Source organism: Heliangelus exortis, chromosome 1 (genome assembly GCF_036169615.1).
Source record: "Heliangelus exortis chromosome 1, bHelExo1.hap1, whole genome shotgun sequence".
In the NCBI taxonomy this organism is placed as follows: domain Eukaryota; kingdom Metazoa; phylum Chordata; class Aves; order Apodiformes; family Trochilidae; genus Heliangelus; species Heliangelus exortis.
The window spans coordinates 178,258,918-178,282,675 of record NC_092422.1 but is presented as its reverse complement, the minus strand read 5'-3'; the positions used below and the strand labels follow the sequence as shown (position 1 = coordinate 178,282,675).

The 23,758-nt window shown below is 37.5% G+C and overlaps 1 long non-coding RNA gene across 1 annotated transcript in view; it reads right to left on the bottom strand.

Moving 5' to 3' along the window:
• LOC139791507 (uncharacterized) overlaps positions 1 to 22,562 on the bottom strand; it is a 363,104-nt gene extending 340,542 nt beyond the window's left edge. The window contains exon 1 of the long non-coding RNA XR_011723946.1: positions 22,518 to 22,562. This is a non-coding gene — a long non-coding RNA (uncharacterized lncRNA). The remainder of the gene's footprint in view (positions 1 to 22,517) is intronic.
• Between the last annotated feature and the right edge of the window lie 1,196 nt (positions 22,563 to 23,758).

Sequence of the window (23,758 nt, the reverse complement as noted above, 5' to 3'; positions counted from 1 at the left end):
TTGTAAATCATGGAGAAGGAGTAGATTCAGGTGAAAATCATGATTCTCTTTGCCTTATCACTTTTATAAATTTCTACTCTAAAAGTATTCTTCCACTCAAATTCCATAAACACAAGGAGTCTTTTCTATGAAACTAATGAAAAGACACGAATGTTTTTAAAGAACGTCTTAGCCTTACACTTTTTTATATATTTCCCTCTATTCCTCCTCTATTGAAAAAAAAACCAAAACAAAATAACACAGTCCTTTCTAGTCCTTCTGACCTTCAGTAATGGTTAAATTCCCTGCAAAGTGCTTACCAGAACTGTGACACCATATCTCTATGATAGTTCACTCCTGCAGGAACCTAAATAAACACAGGATATTTGCTAAATAAGAGACTCTAACTTAAAAAGCAGAAAGATGAGTAATAGTGATACATTTACAGGACTGCTAGAAACAGATTTTCTGATGTACTGCTTTCCCTTGCCCTGAGTGTGTGTAAATTGAGGATGTGGCAGGAACAGTGAGTATGGATAAGTAAAGTGGTTTCCTTAGAAACAATAAAAGCAGAAACTGTAAAACAGAACATCCTCCCAACAGATGTGACTTTTTAATGGTGCTGATAACACAGAGAACAGACGTAAGTAGTGTCATTGTTTGTACACATCACACTGCATAGTTCCCCAAATAGCTGAATTAGTTTCCATATAAGATCATAAAATCTAGGTAGAATCTCACAGGGCTACCATTAAGGAAGAGGGCACAACTATGACGTTCCAATATTAGTATTATAAGCTAAATATAGCAGCCAGAATTTCTGGTGCCCACTTGTGCTCATTTCTTCTGTGATGAGTAATTCATCTCCCTCCATCATGTTAACAGCTAGCTCATGTGTATTGGAAAGATGTGACCACTGCAGCAAGTTTGCTTCTAGCAAACCCAGGCTAGAGGTCATACCAATAAGCCATTCCTTTAAGTTTTTCAAAAATAGGAGCCCAAATTAGGCATGCAGACAAGCAGTTCCCAACCATGAGGAATGTCCAGCAGCCTTTCAGTAAGACTGGGAGACAGGGAGAGGAAAGAAAAAGTTTGCGTTTATCCAGAAATCAGTTTGGTGAAAAACCTTCATGTTCATCTCTGGATATCACAAGAAGTAAAGGTCTACAAGCATTAGTGCATTCTCCTCCATGGCAATGAATAACTATTTGTTTAAGTTAAAAATCATCAATTCACAGAATTGGGATTATTGCATTGGTTTTCTGACTGTTCTGTGTCTCTGAAGCCACACACACCATTCAGGGCATGGTGAGTATTTGTAATCTCTTTAAATTATAATAAATTCTCAGCTGAAAGTAAAAAATAATGTGGAAATAATGGTCACTGGAAAAGGTGGTACATTATTTCATGGGTTTTATTGTTTTCTAAAACCACTTTTCAGTTCTTTAAAACTGAACGCAGAGCTCTATGACTGGAAGAGCAAAGAAGAGACAATGAGTTAGGTCTTTGCCAAAACCTTTGGGTCAGTCCATGGACAGAAATTGTCAGAGCACAGAGTGTTACCACAGAGTTTTTTTCTCTGTGATTATAGCAGATATTTGCATTCATAGTCATTGCTCTCAATGCATATTTTTAAGATTCTGCTCAGTCCTAAGGGCACTTTGAGATATGAAGTTGAAGAAAAGCATTAACAGCCATCCAAGATTGTAGCTGTGCAGATCCACATCCTCGCTTGGCTTGTAGAGATTAGCTGTAACTCACATGAAATTAAATTTAGGAAGGAAATAAAAATTATCAAGGTGCTATTCCAATGTGCTGTTGTTTTTCCAGAGCAGAGATGTTCAAAGAGAAAAGGAGTTGGCTGGAAAAGATTTTATGCTTAATTAGTTCAAACAGTGCTCCGTGGTTATCAAGTAATGGGTTACTTCAGTAATTTGAAAAATGCTGGGGGGGGAACATAGCTTAGGCATAGCTGTATATCTACATTAGATGTCAAATACCATTACTACAAAGTAATATAATGCAGAGCACAGTGATACAGTTTGCAAAGACCAGATTTGCAATGTAAGCAGACTTTGGCCAAGGGATCTGCTACACAGAGATACACAATGCTGTAGCTACCTATGACTTTTGCTGAACTTCTTTTTCTATTTCCCTTCACCTCACCAGATGATCCTTTCTCAACACAAAATTTGCAGATAGAATGTAATTAATTTTTATAGTTCTATATTGTGGGTCAGTGTGTTGTTTTGCGCAGTTGGGTTTTACTCTACCACTTCTTAGCCTGTTTCATCTGAAAGTCTAAAGGTTCTTTTGTGCAAAGTAAGATCTAAGAGAACAAAAAAATTAACAAAACAAAATAATTAACAGATTTCAGGATGAGATGTAAAAGAACTTTTTTCACAACAGTTATAACAGGACAGTGCAATTTAGGTCTGTGTGTACAAATGATAGGAAGCTATTTGTAAGCTGTTTATATCCAGAGAAAATATTAGCAGTTTGTATCTGTATACAACACGGATCTTCAACTGCCTTTGGGATTCTGGTTTCACTGAAGTCTTCCAACATGTTTAACATTATCACAAAACTTATTCTTACACCTGTATTTTATACAGATATGAAATGCCTTTGTATGGGCTATCTAAAATAACCCCTTTACTAAAGACTATTATACACACCAAAATTGATTCTGCCATAGACAAACTTACCTCCCAATAGACTGAAGAAAAGACAAAATACAGATGGAAATATGTTTGTGAAAATAAATCTTGTTATATTTTAGAAGTTAGTTTTTTTCAGTGCAGTACTGCAAGGAGTATCATATGTCTACATTTCACCATCAGTGCCTTCAGAAAGAAATTAAGAAGCCAGAATTTAATCCACATCCCCTTTGCTTTTGAGGCTCATTTGCTGCTGCCAATCACTTACATCAATCCTACCTCGGTTGTATAGAGCAGGGAATCAAGAAAGCTTCTTTCATCTTACACATAATTTCTTCAGAGGAGGCAAACATACATTTCTGGAAGGCAAGATCCTAATTATTCAAATAGCATATAAATTTGAAAGCTCACATCCTTGTTTCCTTCTGTGTGCCTGTGTAGCTAAATCTATTCTGTAGATTTTTTACCTTCACTCTGTGTACATAGTAGACTTCCAAGTCTACTTAAATTCAAAGTGGCTTTCAAAGACATACTTCTGAGAAAAAATGTTAACGTGACTAAGGATAGTGAGTTTTAGTCTTAAATCAAATTGATTTGCTTAATCGTTCAAATGCACCACTTCACCTTTTAGTCTATCATTACTTTAACCAAAATTCCAATGTTGTAAGAGCATGTATTCTCTCCAGTGATGCCAATAAAATTCTGAATTAACTCACTGAATTTATATCTGGGCTGATAGACATGACAATCCCTATGCCAACAGTTCTAATGTGCTTAAGGGATGCCCAGACTTTTTCACATGGAGAGCCCTGCAGAAAAAAATCACTCCAAAACTTTACAGCTAATAGTATTATTTCAAGTGATCTGCTTTTGCCAAATATCATATTTGTCACACAAAAGAAATGGAGAACTGCACATGCTGGAGAATGAGGCTGCTGAAATTTCAGATTGCTTAAATCATTATATTCACCGATGTCCTGACAAAAATCAGAATGCTGGAAACTTCAGAGTGAATAAACTGAAAAGTGAGAGTAATTTTAAGCTATATTAATTTACTGTAATATAAAGAAGCAAACACATAAACAGCCATAAGTTATATAACTGACATTTTAAATTAACAGCTTGTTGCTAACATCACAGAATCACTGATTTTTTCAGGTTGGAAGAGACCTCCAAGATCATCCAGTCCAAACTTTGACCAACACCATAAGCTAACTACTAAGCCATGTCCCTAGGGCCACCTAGTTTGGTGTCATCTGCAAATTTACTGAGGGTACATTCAATCCCCTCATCCAAATCATATCCAAATGAAGATATTAATGAGAACAGGCTGCAGCACTGAACCCTGGGGGATACCACTCGTGACAGGTCACCAGCCAGATTTAGTTCCATTCACAATTACTCTTTCAGCCCGACCATCCAGCTAATTTTTTATCCAGTGCATGGTATATTTATCCAAGCCAAATGCCACAAGTTTCTGAGGAAGAATGCTGTGACAGAGTGTCAAAAACTTTTTTCTAAAGTCCAGGTAGACAATGTCCACAGCTCTTCCCTCATCCACTATGCAAGTCATCTTCTTGTAGAAGGAGATCAGGTTATTCAGACAGGACCTGCCTTTCATAAACCCATGCCGAATGGGCCTGATCACTGGCTGTCTTGTATGTACCGTGTGATGATACTCAAGATGACCTGCTCCATAACCTTCCCTGGCACTGAGGTCAAACTGACAGGTCTATAGTGCCCCGGATCTTCCTTTTGTCCGTTCTTGTAGATGGGTACATTTGCCAGTTTCCAATCTACTGGGAACTTCCAAATTCTCCAGGACTGTTGATAAATAATGGACAGTGGCTTGGTGAGCACTTCTGCCATGTCCTTTAGTACCGTCAGGTGAATCCCATCTGATCCCGTAGACTTGTGCACATCCATGCGGCACAACAGGGCACTGATCATTTCCTCCTAGACTATGGGGACTTCATTCTGCTCCCCATCTTGGTCTTCCAATTCAGGCAGCTGTGCCCTCAGGGAGAAATTGGCATTAATAAAGACTGAAGCAAAATGAGAACTCAGCAGTTCAGCCTTTTCCTTGTCCACAGTCACAAGTTTCCCTCTCATGTCAAGTAGAGGGGAGTGATTCTCCCTAGGTCTTCTTGGCAAGCCTCTCCAAACTGAGTATGCCAGTGCCAATGTGAGGGTGGGAGAATCTTGTATCCTGTGGTCCCAAACACTGGGAATGGGATTCATCTCACCTAACTTCACCTAACCTTCTTCAGTTAGAGGTAGCTTTCACATCCAGACATAGGAGTAGGTATAAGTTCAGTGTCTAAGCTCCTATTATAGTCTTTTTTATTTTGCCCACTGAGTCAGTGCAGCACAGAGAGCTACTGAAAGGGTCAGAAGGGGGTGACTATTTTTGGGCTAGCTGTGTAGCTTTCTCACTTCTGCTCAATATATTTACTAGATCTGTCATTCAGCTGATTTGCATAAACTTTAATTACTCGAGATCATTCGAGATTTTCCAGGCATCCAAGATATCAGCTGAAGCTGTCAGGTATAGAATGGAACCTAGAGGAGATGCACGTTCTTTTCTTGAAGAACTTCAAGAACTTTTCTTCCAGAACTTTTCTGGAGTCCATGCTGGACACCCTATGGTATCTAAGATGACACATTGGGCAACAGAATTGGACCCTCATTGATTATAGTAGGCACTTAAATATCTGGCTCACACTCAGTCACCTTCCTATACACATGTAAATTCAGTGTCTCATTCTGTTTCAATATGAATGACTAATGCTGTTTGAGATGCCTAAGCACCCTCTAATTATGCTCTAGATCTGACACCAGAAATTTCAGAATTGTCTTTTAGCCACTGATCATATTCACCAGCTTTGCAGACATCTAGAATACGCAAGGCAAGAAATCACATTAAAGATATATGTGCAGCCAGATGAAATCTGCCTTCAGCTTCTAATCTAGGCTAGCTGCTAAATTTCCTCTCCAGGCAACAGAAAGGCATAGGTACCTCTGTGGATCTATTTATCCTACCTGGCTGGTGAAGCAGATTTCTAAAACTGATTCTTTATAGAGTACAGTGGATAAAAACACAACTTGCAGAGAGTAAAAGAAACAGTTTTCAGGTGGACAAAGGGGTTGAGAATGTCCAAGAGTGTTCACATTATTTCACAATGAAATGCCACAGATATTGCCTTTGCCTGTTTGAAGAGGTATCTAGTCACCTTGGTACAAATAAATTACGGACCAGAAATAAAAGAAAGCCTACAAACTTGCTAGGGAACACAAGCAGTGGTACATGTTGGATGTTATTAACATGCAGACTGTCAAAAAAGGCACAAGAATACATGATGATGGATTTGTGCATTACATGGGCTCATCCAGAGAGTCTTTTCTGAGTGCAAATTGTCTTTCAAATAAAAAGGTTAAGGTAGAACAAAATGTTCCTTAAGAAGTAGCGTGGTATTTTTTTCACTCATTTGACTTGCATTATTTGTCTCTCATATTTGTGTTAGCAAGAGAAACTCTTCATCTCCCACACTCTTAACTCCAGGTCAAGGCACTAACGTGTATTCAAGCCTTGGCATTTTATAATGCACTGTAAATCCTTGGTCTGTTGCCTAGACCTGTGCTTTCTCTGCTTGCATTTCATCATGACAGGAGGTGTAGGAACTCACAGCCAAAAATGCACGGAAGACCCAGCAGAGCTTACCACAGCAGATTGAGCACAGAACCATCAGACCAGAATTTGTTTGTATCATCCTGAATTGGGACTTAGGCAAGGCAAGGTCAGGACTTCTTTGAAAAAGGCCTTGGAAACAAACTTTCATATTAATTTCATCCAGGTCTGTAACTAAACTTCCCATAGAGTATAACTAAATGTCTCAAGGTTGCTGTTTCCCAGAGAAGCTTCCTAATATGGATACAGAAAACCCCCGACAGGCTTCATTGCTGCTGTTTTGTTACAGGAACTCTGATCACCTTTGAACATCGCCTCATAGCACATGAGATCCAGACCCATGGACTCTTTGAGAAATAACTCGAACTGTGAAATAATGTAATACCTTCAAGGTTTCAAAGCTATTCCATTCTATTATGAGAATACTGTCCTATTCTGAATGCAAGTTCTGCAATATTTAGGAAGACTGACCAGACATGATGGGCCAAAACTTATGCTTATCTAGGCAGGATTTTATCCTCCTTCAAGTAAAATAGAAAATACTTTGTCTTCTGTTTGCGTGCACACATGCTTTTCTTAATCTTTTACCTTATTTTGTACATGGACATTTATCCAGACAATAAAAATCACCTAACAACTCCTGACTGATAGGATTATTTTTTTCCTTTGGGCGGGAGTTTGACCTAAACCTCTGTACATCACTGGAAATGACTGAAGCTGGGATATTTTATATAGATAGGTCTCTGGCTCCATTTTCATACATAAATCAATCTTTGGATTCAAGTAGACTCATAATCTTTTTTTTTCAAATATTAAGAAAGAACAGTGTGTCATAAAAGCCAGAAAAAATCCATTATGTAACTCCAAATCTGGTAAAAAAGATAATAAGGTGTAAGTGGAGTCCTTTTTCAGGCAACATTTTAGTAAAACTTTCATTGTAATTTGACAGTTTTATGATGGATTTTTTATTCAATTGTAGTAATATAAAACCTAATCACGCTGAGAAAGCTTTGATAAATATGGTTAATAGCATCCTTCCCAATATTTTATCAGGGCACATACTGTAAAAAGTTAATGTAAAATAGCTACAATAATGTAAAAGAATTTAAAAAAAAATTTAAAATTTTCAAGAATGACTTAAAATTATTCAGTTACATTATTATATATTTTTGGTAATATGATTTTGTCAACTTTTAAAAATGAATGTAACATTTATAGCTGTAAATGAGAAAATTAGCATCAGATCACATTAAAAAAAAGAAGAATCATTATGCATAGCATGTGTGACTCACTGAAGTGTGGTGAGTAGGAGGTTCTGTGTAGTAACCTGAATTGTACGGAAGATAAAGTACATTTTGTATTCTTTCCTGTCTTTCTTCAGAGACTCATGAACCAAAAATCCAAGCGATAACGATGAATAGAATTTTGGCTATTTTTCTGAACTAATTTATATCATTATTAAAGATGTACAAGCTGCTTTACAGAGTGGGATGGAAACTGGCCAGAGGAATGTAAGCTAAGGAACAAAACTGAGACAAGCTTCTCTGCTTTCATGAAAATGATTGCATATTGTAATCAGCATAACTTTTACAGTAGGAGCATCTTCCACATGTCAGCCAATATGGCCTTAATAAATTTTTTCTGGGGTTTTTGTGCTCAGGTCCATACAAGTCAGTAAAATCCCATTATTGCATGCAGATGATGAAAACACCACTGATCTCAGTGCTCTGCAGTCACATTCTTTATCATGCTTATCCTGATTGAGGGTGTAAGCATAAAAAGTCTTCAAGAGAATCAAACTCCAGATATATGAATTCCTGCTATAAGGAGTAATTGGACTTCTGTCTGAGGTACTGGACAGAAAAAGATGATATTATAAAAATTTACAGTAGGAACAAATAAATTAAAGGATAACTGCCATTTCCCCTGAATGCACAAAGAGGAAATGAACAAAGAGTGAAGTTAATTAGCCTCTATGAAACTTATACTCAAACCAGAACAAATATAGATTAATTCCTATTGTCTAGTCATTCTCTTAAAATCATAAAATTACTTCAAATTTTCTGCTATATCCTATTCTGCCTTTAGACTTATCTTTCCTCAAGAGGAGGAAACTGTAACATCAATTCTGGAGGCCTGAACAGTTTCACTTGTGTTTTATTCCACTGTAAAATCTACAATAATATCTTTTTATGTGCTTTTTTTTTTTTTTTTTTTTTGACATTTTAATCAATAAAAACAAGCATAGCAGATCCACTGTATTCATTGTTAGATATAATTGCATTTTTAAAGTTTGAACTAGATAAGAAGAATCATCATATCACAAACATTGGCAAGTATTGACTACTTCTAAATTGACTTTTATGCACATGAACTGAACAGACACAGTAACTGCACTGTGATTTCTATGGATCTGTTTGAAAAAAGGGGAAAATCTATACTTCCTACAACTACACAAATACTTGATACTCTTATATTCAGTGCTTTGCGCATGATTTCTCCACTATCCCTATAAAACTATCCCCAGTTCAAATAGGGAGGTCTCAGTAACCGAGTGATTTCATTACATTTCTGAAGGAAAAGTCAAATCAGAATGAAAGTTTAGGAGGAATGGTAAGGAGATGAGTAATAAAAGAAAGAGAATATTTTTTGTGTAACTACAAGCAGTTGCTGTCATGTGGCTTGACTTCAAGATTCCTGAACACTTGCAGCTCTGTATGAAGAGTAGTAACCCTCTTTCCAAAGACAACCTGCAAAAGCTGAACTAAAAAAATTTTTTTAAACAGTGAGAAGTAAATTGCTGAGACACTTCACTCATATCTTATACAAGTTTTTTTGTGTGTAAAAGGAGAAAGAATCTAAAAAGAGAAATAAAGATACATTTGAAGAATTCTTTCACTGGAGAAACTAGTGGTCTTAAGACAACAGATAGGCAAAGAAGGAAATAGGATAATAATGGAAGGAGATTTTTAAAGACAAAATTTTTTGAAGGGTAAAGTAACATCTTAGAGGAAAGGGGTGATAGGACATAGACTGACAAAGTTATAAGGATACTGTCAAACTGCAAGCAAGATCATCATTCTTTCAATCTCCCTTGACTTCCTTGATTTTGATTGTGGCCTCAGGGCACGCCTGCAACATACGCAGTAAATAATAAACAATGCAATAAGTCCTCAAGGCATTCTCTATTTCAGTGGAGCTCTTGACCTATGAACATCCTGGAAATCGGTTTTTTGGCACTGTCATAAATAAATTGGGCCATTTGTTGTTTGAGGGGCCCATTCTGGCAAAAGTTTTCAGAACATAAAATAGGCCATGGCTGCTGACAGAGGATGAACATGTCCTTTTGTGCACAGTGAAAAGATGCCAAATAACATAAATGCATTGAAAAAATACCACAAGCAAAAAATATTGCATTAATATTTTTCACTCAGTTTGAGTTTACAGCAAAGCTTCAAGACTTTGCTGCATTTATAAGAGCTAAGAGCTGGACAGGCCTGAAAAAATGTTGCCTTCCTAAAAATAAAAGTAATAAAAAACTACTAGAGTTTCTAAAACTCAAGTATTTGCATTAATTGAAATGCCACAATATTTTATTTTAGAAATATTTCAATACAAAAATTTTAGTAGAAAGGTAGGGGCTTTCCTATTAGAGAGCCTTTCTAGAACAAGACGTCCTAAGACTTGTAGGATATAAGACTACAATGGCACTTTAATGTATGCATTAAACTAAAAAAATCTGATGTCAAATTCCTAAAAACAGTGAACAGAAAACAGATGCACAAAGTAATTTTTTGCTAGCCCACATATAAATTCCTTCAGGTCATGAAAAATCATAGTTCCCTGCTGCATAAAGGACAATGTTAAACAGTAAAATCTCCAGTTTTATTCAGCAGTTGTATCTCTTTCCTGGTGGTAGCTTTGTATAGTGGGAGAACAATAAATAAATAAATAAAAAGAAATAAAAAATAAATCTTTCAGGCTGGAGAAACAAAACAGTTTCCTACATCTGTAAATAGTCATCTATTGTAAAAGAAGTGACCATTGCCCCAGCAACATTTACAATTTAAATCAGTGAATGTAGTTCAAGTGTGGAAAGTATTCAGCAAGAATTATTCTGGTTGAGAGGATGAGATATCCTTCTTCAGAATCCCATGTGACTTTCACATGCATATGTCCTGATTCACCAAAAATGCCAAATTCATTACCAAAATAACTCATGGATTGCCCATCCAGAGATGCCCTCACCCCTTGGAGGTTGCGTTAAAGATAGAGATCAAATAAACTCCGGAAATCTCAGATGTCTTGTATCTCATCTGAACAAATGGCAAAGTTCAAGGTTTCCTGTAGCTGATATGGTATGATTTTTAGTCAAGCAGGTGAAAAATTTAGGACCTTTTACAGAAGAAAGTACACATTTCTGGTTTTTTTTCCAATGTGGAACCTCATCAGAATGAAAATTCACTGATATTTACATGTTCTGTGGGAATAGGCTGATTTAATTGCATTTCTAATGGATAGTTTATATACATTTTAAAATATAAGTATCTTTATGTTCACCTATTTCTCCAGTGTTTGTTTCCCTGTTAAACCTCACATGATTTCCAAACACTGCACGTTTTCACCAGGTAAGTAATAATTTTTTTCCATGACTAGGAATCCAACTTGCCACTTACTCAGTTTTCATTTCCTACTTTAGCTTAGATGTACTGCTTTTCTATATGCAGGTTAACTTTAGTTGTGTAGGTGGGGCTGGTGTCTTCATCCAAACTGGCTGCCTCAGAAGTTCAAAAGTCAGTCAACTCTCACAATGAAGCAAGCACCCAAGTGCAAAGTAAATTCACATAATATGGCAATTCTTTTAGAAATTTAGTAGCATGAACATGCCTCTCATAGAACAGATAAAGCTGTTCAGAAACATCCCTTTGAAACATCTCTTAAAAATTCATAGATTCAGTAAAATTAGAACATTTGCAGTTCAGCTTCACCAAGTACCTGCCAAGTCTCCTGCTCAGCCCTGCAGCAATTTAGCTTGGGGTCAGAGATCCCAGAATTTCCAGTGTTCATGCCAACAGGAATGGAAGAGAGATAAATAAAACATTCTGGGAGGGAGGGAAGGTGTGAATGTTAAACATGTACCCAGGCTAGGGGTACTCAAGCTGTAACCGACCTACCACTGGTAGCAGTGAATTTAGACAATATTCAGTGGCAAGGTAAGGACACAGGATCACCAGCAGACACATTCCTCATAATCAAAATATTTACTGTTATTGGAATTTACTACACTGTTTTATTTTTTACTAGACAACTGTTTTATCCTGCCGTTTCCCAGGACAAGTGCCTGTTCAAAGCTGATTTTTGATAAAAAAAAAAAAAAAAAAAAAAAAAAAAGTTCAGTCATTTTTGAGAATGATAGCAGAAGAGCAGAAGAGGAGGGTACTTGTATTGCCTGTTTAGAAAACTTCTTGCATCTTGTTCAGTGAGAAGCCTAAGTAGCTCAAATGCATCCTTAGTCAACATAAGAGATATATACACAAAAAAGAGATAGAGAAGATGGACAGGAGGGGGAAAAAAAGTATAAAAATAAAGGGAAACATAGTTACATAAATCTTGTGCTCTGATCATATCTGAATCATTCTGCACTTGATATTCAAGTCGGTAACTTCTCAGAATCTCTGGCAGAAATTTATCATACATTACTTTCAATGTTGTACGTAAGGAGAAAAGAGAAGGAAGCCCCTAAACTCCTGGTATTCAAGAAAAAGTCTCATTGCGTTGTCTTCAGGTAGCAGATGTAATTTTGTCTGATGTCTTCCAGTTAGTAACAGTGCCCTGGTTTCACATGCCACTGGCATATTAGCCCATCCCTTAACTGCTTAATAAACAGATATATTCAGTAATCATGGTGGACTGTGCCAAACTGTCAGTCTTTGTTCTAGAAACATATGCTGGCAATTAATAATGGTGATTCAAAAAAAGGACCCGTTTCAAGTGTTTTTCAGTTGTTATGAATTTGTTCAGGAATCACATTTAGGTTTTCAAGGTCTTCTGTGTCTCAGAGGGAAGAAAATAAGCAAAGAGGCTGGCATAGTACGGGTGCTTTCCTCTAACTGAATGGAGAGGGCAACGAAGACAGCAAGAAAACACAAGGAGATCCTTCCAGCTTTGTGAGATATCGAGCCATAGGCATTCTAGGATAACAGAGCTGTGAGACTGCATTAGCACAGCCAGAAAATACAAGCAGATAATCAAACGACAGTGAAAATGGCAGGGTGGATAAATCTGGTTCAACAGGGAGTCTTTATTCAGAGGGGCTGATACTGCTGTGCGGTGACGCAGTTCAGCAGGCTGCAGCATGTGGCTCCACCAGAACAATAGTGATTGACTACAGATGGGCACTTCCTCTCCAAAAACACTCCTCACAGCTCGCTTGCAGGGGGGGATATGCAGACAAACGCTCACATCCCCATGGCAACCACTTACTTCATCATGACATCAAGCCCAGATCAAAACTCTATAGGCGTCAGATAGTACATGTTGTTTCTTTCCTTGAATTAATAATATTTATTTAAAAGGCAGGTTCCATTAACTGTTTCTTTTCTATGCTGGGGATAATTACTGTCTGGGGTTTCTGTATTATTCTGGTGAATTGAAAACAGGAAGCACAGCATCAAGTTAAATAATTCATGCTGTGCTGCTGCTCACTCTGTTTTTAGAAGCAGAGTTATTGCTAACTGGGCACAGTAATTTCAGCACAGGGGTGATAGGATTACAAAATGTCTAATTGCCCTCTCATGTGATAAGATTACTTTTCTGAAAATGCTTTAATTCTTCCAAGCAAGGGCAACCAATCCAGACAAGTGACCAGACAAGAACAGCCTGCATGAATACTGCCGAGGCTTTCTTTCTGAAAGCAGTGAAACGCATATTAAAAGCTTCATTCTCCTTTGCCTTCTGCTTCCCTTTCCCTCCCCCCAAAAAAGTAGTGCAAAGAACTCTCTTGAAAAGTAAACACCCAATCATAAGACTCTGGTGGTGAGGGAGTTCCTTATACTACTCTTTAGGAGCACCGCCTCAGTCAATTACATGATGTTAACAGGCGCTCTGGGGCTTCCCAGTTAGTCTTCCAAGCTGAAAAATTGATAGTTGTGATACAGTGTCTCAGTGAGTGTTTGCTAGTAAAACTGGAGGAAAATAGAACAGAAACCCTCAGGTTTCCGTGTTACACACAGAGTGCCTCAAGGAGAAAATCCTGAACAAATCAGAACAGCGCCACTTCTTAGTGAGAGGTGGGAAGCAGGGATTTTTTACAATCTCAGCAGAAATACTTTTGGTGGCTATGCAAGCTTTTCCATCCACAAAGGGAGAGCTACTGTTTTGAGGATATATCAGGAGACTTATATCAGGATATATCAGGAGTGTGCGACAGCATTCAAGAATGTCAAAGTGGCACTGAGTCATATGGACTGTAGGTCACCCATTGCCTGGTGAGCCATCACACTCCTTGTGAGAAGTGTTGATTAGCTGGCTTATTTGGAAGACTTGAAACAGAACAGATTTGTTGAAGGAGCTGGAGGACCATATAATCCTGAACTTCTCATGGGGAAATATGCGTACACTTAATGAATTTACAAACCAGACCAGAAGACATCTAGAGAACTCAGGTGTGTACAGGATTAAACATATAAAGAAGGCAAGAACAGGTGTACTGCTTCAGTCTGAGTTTACCTAACCCAGTAACTGCTTCTGTAAAACACTCATAAACCTATAGCAGAAGAATGGAAAGTGAGGGAAAGAAAGGACATCCAAGCACAAGAATAGGGAAATAAATTAATTTCTCCCGGGTTTTTTCCATATTTGTCTACTTTATGCTCATGAGGGTCTGTCAGCCTAGAAATACTTAGTCTATTTAGTAATCTCCAAAGGATATTTCTTATTTTTGTACGAAAGAAAAAGCATGTTTTCATTTGCATCATCCTTTGGCAAGAAGTTTGATCTAAAGCTTATTTTAACTAAAGAAATTTTTGCTTGATTTGTTTTGAAACTCCTAACTACTAAATGTATTTGAGAACCTCTATTTTCTAAACAGACAGTGAAGTACCAATCTCTCATTCCAATTCTCTCACTCCACGTCACTCAGGAGTGGAGTGGGGAAATGCCATCTGAATTGCCTCATGTTTTTATTACACGAGTCTTCATATAAAAAGGTTTAGGTGGACAGAATTATTTGTGTTGAACGAGATAATTTGTATTTTCCAGTATATATTGGCCAACAGTATTAGTCAGAAAAGTTTCACTGTCACAGATGTTAGGGACCAACCAAGCCTCCCCCATGGAATTTATCATGGTGGTTGATACCATGACATTCTTGCAGGTATCCTAAAACTGCTGGGTAGATATATTGATAGGAGTTTGTGAGAACAAAACCTAGCATATAGGACACCAGTCAAAAAGACTAAAAAATATAAGCAATTGCAATTTATTCCTTCCATTTGTTTTTCCCTCTAAACCAGAATTGCAAAGCTGGAAAATGGAACTTAATGATCTACTACCCAAATTGCTTCGAACAAACATATTAGTCACAGGATTAACGTCCAAATTGCAAAGCTAATGGGATAAGGCAGAGGGGATAGTTTTGCTTTTGTAACAAGCAAGGATCCAGAATTGGACAACCATGGAGAGACAGGATCATTTGAAGACTCTGAATGTGCTGAAACACTGGATGGCAGGTCTGTGCTAAAGGGATTCTAGATAAAATGTAATGTGAGAACTCAGTCTGTATTTCATGTGTGGTCTGGACTCCTTGTGAACATGATGCATAAATTATCATGGTAGTTTCTCCCAGTCACATGTAGTATTAGAAGCAGTTCTGAGGTGTTTGACATCACACGTTTTAATGCACCACAACGTACTACACATTGGCATCTGCTAGCCACGGCCATCTTTCAAACACAGAATTAGGGTCTGGGCACTGCAAGGGGCTGTTGTTTTCTGCATAACTCAGAGCAATTGACACTTCTAAAAATAGACTGTTGAAATGTGCTAGTCATAACATTCTGTTCTCTTCTCCCCAACTTCATGAAGCACATGCTTAGTTCAGCCACTCAGCCTAAATTAATTTTACTGTGGAGATCTCACTGTGTTTCCCCCAGCTGTCTGTCAGTGGTACTGACCTAGTTTATGCAGCTTTGGAATTAAAAATCAGAATCACAATAACCAAATTCAAGAACAGGTGAAGGGTATTAAATGCTGTCTTCTCTCTTATATGCATATGTGTACACACACACACACACAAAACTGATGAGAAATTTCCATTCCTATTTCTATTATTTAACACCGCTAAGGTACAGAGTTTGTTCTACCCTTCTATGTCTACTGATACGATGTTGCACTAAGACATTGGAGGGTCTATCATGGCCAGACCCCAGGTGTATTGTAATGTGCACTATGAAAGCATGAGAAAAGGAGGTGGTCTGTTAAAAGAACAGATACAAATATATATTAATCAATGCATGTCAGAATAAAAGGAGATAGCAAGAAAATGTTAATCAATTCTAAAGACAGTTTAAAGATAGACATGCAAGCAAACAAGCAGAAATACAAGAGAACTTAGCACTTACATATGAGCAACATATCTGCAGGGTGAGGTACAATACGAAAGTGAATGAAGCTCCTTTGAAAATCCATACATAGGAAGGAATGCATCTGGGAGAAAAATGAGAGAGGAGATGCTAAGTCTGGAGGAGAAAGTTCAATACCTGCTCTGTTGTGAAATTTACAACTTTAGATTAATTTTTAGTGGTCCAGCAAGTAACCTGAGCCACATACAGGCTTTAAAATCACAAAACCAGCTAACTTGTTTCCCCACACAAGGCAGCATAGGTCAGGAGCTGACTGCACTTTTCAGCAGTCAGACATCAGTCTTGTAGCCACAATAGTTGCAGGAATGTGAAGAGGACAGGCATTGTAGGAAGAAGCATCTTTTGTCAGGTCAATTGACATAATGGAAGCAAGGGACAAGCTTCTGAGGATAAAAGTCTTTCCAAGAAAGAGAACAGAGAGCATTGTCTTTATTCATCTGGTGTTCTTCTTACAAGATCTTTATGGCACTTATAATTTCAGATAATTAACTGCTGAAATATTTATACAATGATGATTAATAGCATATTATAACAATATTAGCATAGTAACATTACCATTGTGTAATGTTATGTGATCTGCAGTGAAAGACCCAGCAAGTGGAGATATACGGGAGAGTGGCTGAACATCAACAGCATTTGACAGACAGAAAAAGCATGGAGATAAGACCCTGAAACAAAGGGTATTTTTTATCTTTTCAAAGCTGGACTGCTTTCTGCTTGGGTGTGTCAAAAGTTGTGTAAACATTATGTTTCAGTTCTCTACAATACTGAATCAAATTACAGTTAGAAGAAATGATCCTCCCAACTTTTTTTCTTTGATATATATTTTGACATTTGTTTTGTAAAGCATATACAGGTGAACTGTTTGTACATTGGTTTTTCAGATTGCATTTTCTACATTTGACATAATTCTTAGCAAATTAAAAAGAGAAGTCTCAAAGATAATGAAATTCATTCAAGTTTCACGAAGAATGTTGGCTGGTTGAAGGAGAGTGCCAGGAAGGGAAAGACAGGCAGAATTCATCTGTCACACATCTTGTTTTGGCAGAGGAACGTATGTACCTACTGGCCAGTCATCCAAGCATACTGACTGGCAAACAAAAACGTGCACAGCTTTGGGTAGTCACAGCTAATGACTAATTTCATCTGTTCTGTGGTTCATGCAGCAACCTATTCCTATAGCCTTGTGTGCATAAATGTTGCGATACAAAAAATCAGCAAAATTGTCAGTAAAGAAATGTTAGAGACATATGTTACTCTCTACTGTCTGGTTGATTCAGCCTCACATTACAAATAGCCTTCCAAATATGTGAGAGCTCCTGAAAGCCATATTATGTAGCATGACATCCTACCAAACATAGTGCTGTAATGCCCAGGGGTATATTCAAATTTTGATATTCACTATTTTTTAAGAAGTCATAAGCTAAGACTTGGTCTCATTGGAAAGTACAAACAAAAATCATCCTGTGCTTCTTCTTGATGTTGTTAGGAACACTGTGGAGTCCTAGAAGAGAGAAGCACAAAAAGAAGCAAATGAGGGTACGGATGCCTGATGCTAGGAAGGTAATTTGAAATCTGTTTTCTACTTCATCTCTAGGACAGTTTCTTCCCACCCACATCTCTTGCCAGCACTGTATCATCAAGACATCAGACATATCAGGGACTGTCCTGTTCAAAATCAATTAAATTTCAGTGGCTTGGGCTTTTAATATGTTGCAGTCCATGACCTGGATTACTCTATTGAAGAATGTGATAGTTCTCATTTGGGAGCAAAAGCAGAGAAGTTTGTGCTTTTCAGTGGCAGTCCAGCCTTAGCTGATGAAAGCATAGCTTTGAGATAATTCAGCAAACCAATATCTGTAGCATTTGGTCTGAGTTTTTTAGCAAAGAGACACACTGAAAATACAGGACTGAAGAAGAGTTGCTAAGAAAATATCTCTGCCCTGATCTGCAGTCAGCTTAGAATTTGCATCATATTCCCTGTGCTCAAGGGCTTGAAGCAGCCCTGGAGCTCTGAAGGGGCATTCTGTAAAGCATTTTCTTATTATGTGACTGAGGCTTATGTTGGAAAAGGTGTTTCTCTCCTAGACAGAAAAACATAAGAGTGAATATATATTTTCTTAATATCTCAGTTGCAGAAAACAGGTGCAATTATTTTGGACCCATTTTTGTTACGGACCAGCATTCAGCCCAAGTATTTCCTTAATATATGTGCTAGAAAGTGTGATGAGTTCCTGCATGATGTAAAAAAAAAAAACAACAGCCCAAAATATTACCACTCTTCTGGCCGTACTGACTACTCTCTTATAACTTAATATTTAGTGTTGTGTACATAAATTCTAACTCTGAAATAATAAATCTTGGCACTACAAATACACTGACTTGCAAACCCTGTTTTTTAAATCACAGTGTTATTCTGAGCTGGAACAATATCTTGTCCTTGAATCCCTATTTTAAAGCTATTGTTTCAGTACAGATTTTCTATGCTTGATATGTTTTTTCACTGAAGTGCAATACTCTATTGACAAGCAGCAAGAGCAGAGGTTTGGTTTTTTTTTGCACAGAAGGTTTTTTGTTTGTTTGTTTATTTGTTTGTTTGTTCATATAATCATCACTGAATGCCTGCAGTCTCATTTGAAGGATAAGAAGAGGTCTTCAGCTCCTCATAACAAAACTAGCAATAGAAAATTGTTGTACTTATAGCATGTGTCTGTGTATACACTCATCTCTTACTCACTTTTCCTATCTTTAACCCTGTTGTTACTGAGTAAAGTTTCCTCTGTTGGAGAAACAAAAAAAAAAAAAAAGAAAAATAAAGAAACCGTGCTGTAGATTATCAGTACACTGGAATTCTAAGATAATACAGTTTCCCTTTAATTTCATATTACATCCTATTCCTCAAGCAATGCAGTAAATATGAAAGAAATAATGTTGTTACAGGAAATCCTTCTCATGGATTGCAGTTGTGTGATCTTGGCCAGGACACACAGACCAGAGAGGTCTCCACATTCACACAGTCAACGTGAGTCCAGCTGGGTCTTCCTTCAAACCCCAGGCAAACACCACCTGCATGCTCAGCAGGAAGGCCCTGGAGATAGCCTCTCCAGCTAGGATTTCAACTTAACAAGAAAAAGGAGGGAAGGAAAGGTTCTGAATTATAAAGGCAGAATGGGAAGCCCCTGAAGTGACAAATGCTGAATTATTCATTGTGCGGTTTCTAACTGTGCTTGAAGTTAGCAGTACCATTTGTAGCTAAATCAGCTCAATGCTGCTGTTTTCTTCTCCCCTCCTCCCCCCATCCATAAGATGGGAGAAGGGAGGGAGAAGGAAAGACATTCCTGAAATGCTCACATCAGTCTTGCTGCAGCTTCTGTGGTGCAGTGAGCCAGAACTGAGAGCCAAATGCATGCTAAAAACTAAATGTTGTTGATTATATAAGTATATGTTATAATCTCCATTCTGATTTTCAGTAGTGTTTCCCTTTAAAGGTCACAGCATTTTATGTTCTAGATCAGACCAATCTAATCTGATGCCCTACTTTTCACGGTGGGTACCTAATATTAAATGCTTCGAGGATAGCAGCCAAAAACTGTGTGCTGGACAATTATGGGCTAAACTGTCCATGAGGAAAGTATTTTCTTGTCCTTTGTGAGCTGAGGGCTGGATAGTGCCTGGATGTGTAGCAATGTGCATACCATTAAAAGAAGAGAAACACAATTATGCATGGCCTTATCCAGACAAACCTCCAGTTACAGTTTGAAAAGGACTAAAGTCTTGGCCTTGGTGACATCAGGAAATAACAGCTCATTACATAATTAAGAATGCAATGAGTGAAGAAAAAATACATTTCAAGTATTTATTTTTTTCTTTATTTATTTATTTTATGCCCTGCAAAAGTAGAGCAGCTAATTAGGGACATCCACTTTATGCTGTCTTTGTTATTATCACATGTCCTTACCATTACAAATCTTGAAACCAGGTTTCTTCATATAAATTAACCATTCCCAAACCACCAATCCCACATTTCTTTTCTCTGAATAATATTTGTCGCCCGGCTCCAAACTCCTTGTTTTTACTGTAGCCTTTTGAGGCAGATTGGGCAGATTAGAACTCATTGATTCATATAATGGCATTATACATGCTAACATGATGTTTCCTTTTTGACCACCAATACAGAATGAGCAAAGGTCAATTAATCTGACACCACTGTTTATGCTTCCAATCAATATTGCCTCATTGTTTCCTTGTTCCCTCACATCTGCCTGTCTGTTGTTACGTTTGGATTGCAAGGTTTTTTTAGGCTGGAGACTTTTACTCTAACTCCTGAACACTATAGAAGCCAAAATAATGTCTGGAAGTTCTGTTGCAATACAGAGAGTTAATATATAAATTGCAGATAATAAAGGGTTCATATTGGTACTCTAGCTTTATATTTCCTTTCTCCCCCTTTTCTGTTCCCCCACCCCGCCCCCAAGTGACTTGAGTTAATTTAGAACTCAGCCATGTGTATAAATCAAATTATTTACTGGAATATACATTACTTAGCATTTATCTTTATCGAATTTCATTTGCCATCAAGCTGCACATCCAACTCATTAGATTTCTTGAATCAATTAAATACAAAGAAACAGATACATCTTCAGTCTTGGGAAGTCTCTGTTGAAGATAGCTGGAAGCTAGGATATATCAGGGAAAGAATTAATGTTTGCCTTTCTTTTCAGTATGCTCTTTCCCTATATGTTTGTTGTCAGAAAAGGGTGCTGGACTAATCTGATTTATAATCTGACCCAGTATAGCTGTTATTGTTCTTAGGTCTTTTTTGCATTTTCCTGAGATGGTTAATGTTAGTAGCTCTGTCATATTTAGATTTTGCCACCTGATTGCTCCTTCCTTTAAACAGAATATTTTTAACAGTGTGTTAAAGAAATGAAAGGTCAGGCAACCTCACTTTTAATTTTTTTTTTCTTGGTGAAATTTGAATGCCTTTTCTATCCCTTACCTTCATTTCTGATAGTACCTGATCTTTATTATTTTCCAAGGGGCATTCCTTTGCAAGGGTGGAAATAATTTATCTTCCCTGTAACGTTCTTTTTAATTGTTTCTGCCTTCTATTTATGAAAAACTGCCAGTTAATGCTCTAGAAGCTTCCTGTTTACAGCTTAACACAAAATGCTGATAATTTTTATCTCCTTAGGTATTCACTATTCAAAATCTATCTTACCACTCAGATTTTGTGTCTCCTGTTTCATGTGTGACATTACTTGAGTTCCACATTCTGAAAAACATCTCTTTGACTGGAGTAATCTCAAGAGCCTTGCCTGGTGCCCACACTACCCTCCTTTTCAAAACACAGGCACCCAACCTTTTTATTGTTTGTCAATGATATGCATTGTTCACTGTTTATTATCTGTAGTTACAGCACATCCAGTGTGGCCTCAAGATCCCAGAATTATTGGGTCTCAATACACAAGAATGGATTCAGCACTGAAGAGCCATATGTGGAGGCTGGGCCTCAGAACTACATGCTAATACAAAATCACAGGTATCCTCTCCATGTCTCTAATGTATTATTCATTAAATGTCTTTAAATAAGCATCTTTTTGAAGGGTACTCTCTCACAACACTGTGATAGGTTTAAAGAAATAGCTCTTTGTTTTTAATGCCAGCTTTACTGACAGTGATCATTCGTTTCTATCCAGAAGGGCTTTTCTACTTTAGTAGTCCAAATGTTGGGCAGCTTGAACTGCATCAGTAGGTTTCGCCAAATTAACTAGATTCTCTCCAAATTAACATATTCTGACTCTGTAGGTTGCCCATTAACTGATTCATTAATTAGAACAAGGTAGACCATTACATGGTGTTGCAAAGAAGAATATATTAATGAGTGAAGATAATTAAATAGATAAGTATGAAACCACTCAGAGCACCATGAAAATGTTTCCCTAGAGCACTTCCTATCTTGGGCATCTTAAATTAAAAGTCCAAAGATAATCCCTTCTAACCTCAAAAATATACTTTATTTTTCAGAAAATAAGGTACTAGGCAGGTCTAGGAAAAGGTGATTTGGAGTGCTGCTGAAATTAAGCTGGAATATTCTTGACTATTGGAACTTTTCTTCTCTATTTTCTATTGTGCTGGCATCAGTTCTATTGGCTACAAGTACACCAGTAAATTAAATGGACCATGGATCATTCTGTGGACCTGAGGCCAGCTGGCACTTTGTAGCGTGTATTGGTCCATAGAGCTAAGACCTCTTCCCTCCCAGAACAGAGCAGCCAGCTCCAAATGGTCTATTAGGAATGATCCCCTGTCCCTGGTGACTTCCAACTGTGCCCAGGCACAGCTGGCACACTCCAAAACCAAGTTAGGGATCATGCTAACAATTAACAGTATAGTTAATGACAGAGAGCTCTTGAACCCCTGCCTGAAGTGTTTAGTTTCCCTGCACAAACATAGTGATTGCATTTCCAACGGGACTGAGTAAATGATACTTCTGATATATTTGCCGTTTCTCCAAATAAGAAACAAATGCTTCATTGTCTCTGAAACAAAAAAAAAAAAAAAAAAAACAAAAAAAAAAAAAAAAAAAAAAAAAGGAGAGAGAAATAAATTTAACTGCTTATCTGATGCTATATCAACCAGCCAGGTTACCAGCTTCTCAGAAGTTATTATTTATTAACTGCGGAGGATGTATCCAGTGATCCCCAAAGTGTATGTTTTCTCCTGCAGTTACCTGCAAAGACAAAGAATTAATTTCAGACAGGAGTTCAGCTGGAAATGGTGCCAACACATGTCTGGAATGACAGGTTCACTATCAGAGAAGGAAATTATCAGCCATCAGATGATATGCAAAAAGACAGTGGTTGTGAAGGAGAACAGAGTTGAGGTTTGGTGTACCAAGCCTCAAACTTACCTGCCCAGAATTTGCATAGCTGTGAATTGCCATAGCTGGCAGGTCACTATTCTGCAAAGCCTCAGAGAATTTTTTTATTTTTCATGGAGCTTTAGGAAAGTTTCTTAGAACTGTTCAGAGTAGTCCTTTTTAGACTCATGACATGTTACAAGCAAGTGACTGTGACTCATTGCTTACTGGGAAGTGAGGGAATGGAACAAAACCCGAAGATTTCTCTCAATTTCATCATGTTTCATGAACTTAAAGGGAGAACTTCACGCTAAGGAGAAGTATTTAGTTACAAATGGAGCAGGAAGGGACACAGGATTTCCATTCCATAGAACAAAGAGATGTGTCTTTTGGTTCCAGACTGGACAAAGATCAGAGCACTGTACAAAGCCTTAGACAGGGGGGGGGGCAATGTACAGAAGAGCTAATGGCAAGGACACTCACCCAGTGACAAAATGTCTAAGATAATGCTATGAATCTTAGCGAGGAGGGACTTCATCCTGCCTGACATACTTCAGGCCTAACCACCCTAACCACCAGAATATTAGCTTTATCACATTTTCACATTTGGCCAAAAATGTGTTCTTTTTTTTCTTTTTTTATTTTTTTTTCCAGATGTACTGTTGAAATCTTACCCTGGATTAGTAATGGTCTGCATTATTTTCTATTGCTGTCAACAAAATTTCTCTGTGCAAAGTGCATTGCAATAGATACTTTATACTGAAATATTGAAAAATTGATTAGCTATAAATGTCAACAAGATTTATACCTGATTTCTTTAATGTTGTGAAGAATGAAAATAATTAAAACAGCAAAGGGAAGGATTAGTTCTCTATGTGATCCTCAAGGGACGAACATTTACAATCTACTGCTTCCTCTGCAAAACTAT